Below are 6,906 nucleotides of genomic sequence, written 5' to 3'. Positions count from 1 at the left end.
TTGTTTTCCTTGGCAATAAACGCAATGACGTGACACATTCAAGGGGAGGCATCATGGTGTATGTTATTTGAGAATGATGTAGTTCTTATTGGCGAGACACGAAGAGGCGCTGACAACATGCTGGATGTTTAGAGACATACTCTTGAGTCTAAAGGTTTCAACCTGATTAGGATCAAGACGGAGTACTTAGAGTGCAAGTTTAGCAAAGTTACCCATGAAGCGGACATGAATGTGAGGCTTGATAGACAAGTCATCCCCAGGAAAGAAAGTTTTAAGTAACTTACAACAACAACATACCCAGTGTAGTCCTATAAGTGGAGTTTAGGGAGGATAGAATGTACGCAGACCTTAACCCTGCCTTTAAAAAGGCGGAGAGGATGTTTTCGGAAGTCCCTCGGCTCAGGAAGGGGGGGAGGGGCAATAACAAGCAAACCGATCTAAAAACCAAACTAAAAATACGAAACTAGCAAAAGGTAGTGCAATCAGAAAACCAAAACACAAGACAACAACAAGTAGTAACAGAAGACTAGGGGTACGAAAAAAAATACGGAAGGCACAAATGGTGTATCAAGGCTACTGCTACAAACAAGGTCAACAATCGACCACCTAACTCTTTACTTAAATTCTCAAACTTCACACCTTCCTATCCATGGTCTTGTCCTCAGTAGCTGGAGCAACTCGATCTTGCCTAATCACCTCTCCCCAATACTTCTTCAGCCTGCCTCTACCTCCCCGTTGGCCCTCCCATGCCAGCCTCTCACACCTCCTCACCAGAGCATCATGGCCTCTGCTCTTCACATGCCCGAACCATCTAAGTCTTGCCTCCCGCATCTTGTCCTCTACAGGGGCCACACACCTTGTCCCGAATAACTTCATTTCTAATTTTATCTAACTTGGTATGCCAACACATCCACCTCAACATCCCAGCTCCACCACCTTCATCTTCTGGACATGGGATGTCTTGACCGGCCAACACACTGCCTCATACAGCATAGTCAGTCTGACCACCGCTCTATAGAACTTACCTTGAAGTTTTGGTGGCACATTCTAATCACACAAAATACTGGAAGCAAGCCTCCACTTCATCCATCCCGCCCCAATATGGTGTGTGACATCCTCGTCAATCTCCCCACTCCCTTGTATAATAGACCCAAGGTACTTGAAATTTTCTCTCTTAGGAATGACTTGTGAATCAAGCCTCACGTCTTCGTCCTCTTCCTAAGTCGTGCCACTGAACTTGTACTCAAAGTATTCTATTTGGTCCTGCTCAACTTGATACCTTTAGACTCCAAAGTCTGTCTCCAAACCTCTAACCTCTCGTTGACACCACACTTCATCTTGTCAATCAGTACAATGTCATCTACAAACAATATGCACCACGACACCTCCTCTTTAATGTGGCACGTCAAGATGACTGGGAGATTAATAAGGATCTCACACATCATATCGCTCATTTTCGGTGTCTTATGCGATATGAATATGCCGCTGAAACTTAAAGGTAAGTTCTACAAGGTAATAGTTAGACTGACTATGTTGTATGCAGTAGAGTGCTGGCCGGTTAAGAACTCTCATGTCCAGAAGATGAAAGTAGTTGCAATGAGGATGTTTAGGTGGATGTGTCGGCATACCAGGTTAGATAAGATTGAATGCAAATATTCTCTGTAGCGACTGTTCATTTAATACTATCAAATATTCCCACATTGAATGCTATCCGATGGTAAACCTTTGAACTTCTATCGTCGACTACATTCCCTTCGGAATCCATCCAGTACTGGTCACACACGTTGCATCCGGTATTAGTTATTTCCCGACTCGTCATTTGCCTATCTTTTGGTTCCACGTGTCATTTTACCATTTGACCACCTGTTATCAACCAATTTTATCCCTTAGAAATAGTCCCCCCACTTTTCGGTGATGCAACTTAGTGTTATCGGGAAGTAGGTGAAGATTCTTTTCTTGTCGGAAAAGTTCCTGAACAGTCTCTGACACTTGAAAGGGCGCACTTTTTCTCGCATTTAATACCTCGAACACGTGTTGCCCCACCAATTCAACAAATATTTTTGTCGGTTATCGAGATAATCATGACCATAATTTTTGCCTTCTATAACTTCTCTACTACTCATCATTTTTACTTCTTCACTTTCACTACTTTCATAAACCTTCCTTCTTCTCTGCATTTTCTTAGAAAATTTTCACAACCTTCAACTTTCTCAGCAAGAACTTTTCCTTTACAAACATTTTACTATCATGTCTTCATACACTGGCTTCATTTGGTAACACCGGTCTTTTCTTCGGTGGAAGCCCGAAGAAAAATAAAAAAGGAGGTTGACGTTGAGTTTGATCCTCCAACTGTTAACACCATCATACTACTTCAACTCAACACTGCAAACGATCTTCAAGAAAAAACTCCTCCTGTAGACTCTCAAGGCCACCGATTTTGGCTGGTTTGTAGGTACCCCTCCTCCATTCATCCTTCTAGTATCCCAACTGTGAAGGAGGACTGCAACTGCCCCAATATTGAAATCATCGCCCCAAATATGGTAGAGCGAGTTACCTACTCCAAGGAGGGATTCACGTATATTTATACGTATGCCTTAATCTTAGGTCCATTTTCTTTGGGATCGAGTGAAGGGCTTGACCCAATAATTTTGGAAATTTGCCACCAATATCAGGCCTGCTTAGCACAAGCAGGCCCATCAATATGGTGGACGGTGGCATGCCTTCATCAATTATGCACTGAGACCGAGGAAATCCTAACTTTTGCACATATGATGAACCTTTACTCTCCCAAGATTTTCTATGGGGGAGTAATAAACTTTAACAAGCATGGGCACCGCGCCCTCCTCACCAGCGTAGATGATGACAACGGCCGTGGATGGATGGAACAGTTCGTCGTTATTGCTACCAGGTACATCATCCCGGCCATAACTCCAGCTTTTCCCGAGTCGTGGAACCTTTTTCGTAAGTCTTCAGTTATTTTCTTCCTTTCTTCGTAAAAAGATAACTTCCTATTTTGCTGATTTTCTATTTCCTTCGCTTCAGCTACCTGTTGGGAACCGCCACGGATTCATGGTCTGGATTAATTGGTTCAGAAAATTCAAGATATAACGACTTCGAAAACCCGTTGGTGGAAAGAGATGACTCCCAAGTATGGGTGGAAGGCAAAACACCATGGCACGCAAAAAATTCTTTTATCTTTTATCACCGCTCGAACAAAAGAAATCCCATGAATAAATTGCTAACTACATTTTTGCCTTATACAGGGCTTCCGAGGGGTTCCGTTACCTGCCCTGAAGTCGACGCCTTAGATGACCCCGAGGAGGCTAAGAGGGTGTTATAGAATGCCCTTGATCGGAGTAGAGCTTGTGGATCTAACCAAGCTTCCAATGAGGGTGCCTCCTCTCGAAGTCCCCAATCCGAGAACAAGAAACTGAAGAGGAGACATTCCTCCTCGGCGGGACTCAGGATAAGAGAGCAAAGAAAACACCAACCGAGCTGGCCACAGTGCCTACAGTGGACCTCGATGATGAAGGAGAAGCTAGTAATGAAGAGGCTTCCCTTCAAATGAGAAAAGCATCTTCATCTGCTCAACCGGATACTCAACCGGGAGAGCTCCAAAACCCATTGATAGATGGAGTCAAGGCGCTTTGGGGTGAAATGGGCTTAATTGAGAATGTTTATTCTTGCTTCTCAGCCCCTATTTCTGTCTCCGGTTCTAGGAGTTCGGACCATGGGCTTCTTATGCCCTCAACTATTGAGCGAGCAACAACTGCCCCTCCTTTTATCACCGCTGCTTCTACTCCTTCTACACCAATAACTTCTCGCCCACCGACACCAGCTGCTCCTTTGCCACCAGCACCAACTGCATCTCCTCCATTGGTATCAGCTGATCTAGAAAGGGCTACTTCTTATTCTTGGTCTCCTGACCACGAGAACTTGCGGAGCACCTATGCTATGCCTTCTCAGGATCCCCAAGGAAGGCGATGCGCCACTCTTTCAATCCTTAAGGAGTGTCATGTCCTCTCCAGACCGGTGGAGCTTGCCAATTATATGAAGTCGCTGTCTTCAGCGAAGGATTGGAAGAAAATGGGCTCTCTTTTTGGGGAGTGTCCAATAAACAATAGCATTAGGGGTGTTCACAAAAAACCAAAAAACTGAACCAAACCGACCAAAAAAATCGATACTTTTTAGGTTTGGTTTGGTTTTGGTTTTGAATTTTAAAAACCGATCAAATTTGGTTTGGTTTTGGTTTTAATAAAAAAATAACCGAAAGAAACCGAACCAAACCGACTATAAAAGTAGCTACTTAAAATTATTATTACACCTACATATATGTATTTTTATATAAAGTTTCTAAAATTTTATCGTACATATTAGTCATTTGTATTTTTAGTGTAGTTCTTTGCTATTATAGTAATCTAATTCTTTGCCTTTACATTCTAGTTTGATTGGTTGTTTTCTTTTGTAAGTACAAGAATTTATTTCATGATAAAATAATCGATTTTAATTGAGTACTTAAATTATTCATCACTATTTAATTCAATTATCATCAATATATCTTGGTAAACGATAGATTTCTCAAAGAGCAATTGATTTGATAGTGTTACATTGAAAATGTAGTTGCCGGAATATGCATTTGGTAGTGTATGTCTCATATTTAAGAAAAAACCCGATAAATAACTGAAAAAACCGAAAAACCGACAACAACCGACAAAAATCGAATGGATAAAAAACCGACTTAATTGGTTTGATTTGGTTCCAATATTTGAAAAACCGACTTACTTGGTTTGGTTTCTTTTTAGGGAAAAACCGACCCATATCGAACCATGAACACCCCTAAATAGCATGCACAATACGGTGCAGGTACCATCCGAATTTCCTTCTATATTCTTTTTCGTTTATATGCTGTAATGGTAATCTTAACTCTAGCCTTTTCTTTTTAGGCCAACCTCCTTGCTTCTGAGGGACTACAAAGGTTGATCCTTGACAAATAAGGGCTTGTTTTAAGCGGGATCAACTTTTAGTTGAGAGGGACCAGCTTGTCGCGCGCCTCCCAGTGCTGGAGACAAAAGTTACTCAGATAGATGAGCTTGAGGCTTGGTTACAGCAATCCGAGCAAGATAAGTTGACCCGCAACCAAGAAGTTGCTCAACTACACAAAGACCTTAGAGAGGCTAAGGCTAAGTGGTCGAACTTCAAGATGTTGTAAGCGTTGTTGCCGAGCACGAGTCCGCCTTCGAGGAGCAAATTAATTATCCGAAAGCCAACTTATGCTCCAAAATCGAGGAGGCCAATGCTATCGAGGAGAAGAGGGCCAAAATGGAAAAGAGACTCAAGAGGTTCATGGAGCAAAATAGGCTTCACTCAACTACAAATGTTGAGCTTGACTCCTACCTCAGTGCCATGAAAGCTGAAAAAGAAGGGGCTCCATGCCGAAATTGATAAACTCCGAGAAAAACTCCGGGATCAAGAAGATTCCCTTGTCTTTGAGAAAACCTATGCCATGTACCATATGAAGAGGAAGACTTTGGAGGAAGCCAAAGTAGGAATTGTTGATATTGATGATTGCATTGCCAAAGCTCGAGAACTGGAGTTAACTACTTGCGAGAATCTTACTTCTCGGCCCACTGACTCCTCGTATACTAGTTCCAAGTATTCAAGAACCGAAAATGAGACTGAAGAAGATGAAGGCCTCAAACTGGTAGCATATCTACCTCCTTATACCGGTGGAAATGTAGATCCTTCTCACCCTTCGGGTTCTGCTAGCAAGGAATAGTGTATATTTTTCCTTTTACCATTTGTCATTATGCCGAAACTTTTTAATAAGTTTGGCACTTGATAAATATAAGAATTTTTTGTTTAAGTGTTGGGCAAAAATACCCCTTTTATGTTTATTTGATTAAAGCCTCAGTTATATTTTTTCTTTCGATAGCTTTTGATCCGAGCATAACCGCTTCCGAAATCTACCCTTTACTATGAGGGTTTCATAAGAGAGGTGTAATGACTCGGTCGGTCGTTTTGAGTATTGTAGTCCCGTTCCCCCATTTATTGCTTATTATATGCTCATTTGTGGTTATGTGACTTGCCGGGGTGGTTGGTTTTGTTCCAAGGATGTTTTGGAGTGAATTGGGACACTAGTCCCAAGGTTGGAAGCATAAGTTGAAAGAGTTGATCGGATGATGAATTTTGTGTAAATGATTCTAGAATGGATTTTTAATGGTTTTGATAGCTTCATATGGTGATTTTTGGACTTAGGCGTATGTCTGAATTTGGATACAGAGACCCGTAGGTCATTTTGGCTTGAAATGACGAAAGTTGGAAAGTTGAAGGTTGAAAAGTTTGACCGAGAGTTGACTTTGTTGATACGGGGCTCAGATTTTAGTTCCGAGAGTTGGAGCAGGTCCGTTGTGTCATTTATGACTTTTGTTCAAAATTGAGGTCAATCGGAGTTGGTTTGGTATGATTCGGCATTAGTTTTAGAAGTTGGAAGTCCATTAGTTCATTAGGCTTTAATTGGGGTGCGATTTGTGATTTTGATGTTGTTTGATGTGATTTAAGGCTTTGACTAAGTTCGTATCGTGTTTTAGGACCTGTTGGTATGTTTGGATGGGGTCCTGGGGGCCTCGGGTGTGTTTCAGACGAAGTTCGAACTCATTTTGGACTTTCTTGAGTTGCTAATTTCTGCTACCTGGTTTCCTCTTTCGCGATCGTGAAGATAGGTACACGATTGGGAAGAGTTGCTGTTGGCAGCTGGAAAGTTGTGCATCGCGTTCGCGAGACTGGGTAAGCATTCGCGAAGCTTTGAGGCCTTAGTTCATCACGGATGCGAGAACGATCACGCATTCCCGTAAGAGGAGTGGTCAGTTGGGGCGCCAGGCTTCAAGCCTACGCGATCACCGTATTGGG

This window comes from Nicotiana attenuata, unplaced genomic scaffold (assembly GCF_001879085.1).
Source record: "Nicotiana attenuata strain UT unplaced genomic scaffold, NIATTr2, whole genome shotgun sequence".
In the NCBI taxonomy this organism is placed as follows: Eukaryota; Viridiplantae; Streptophyta; class Magnoliopsida; order Solanales; family Solanaceae; genus Nicotiana; species Nicotiana attenuata.
The sequence above is the reverse complement of the archived record's forward strand: the minus strand, read 5'-3'. Positions refer to the sequence as shown.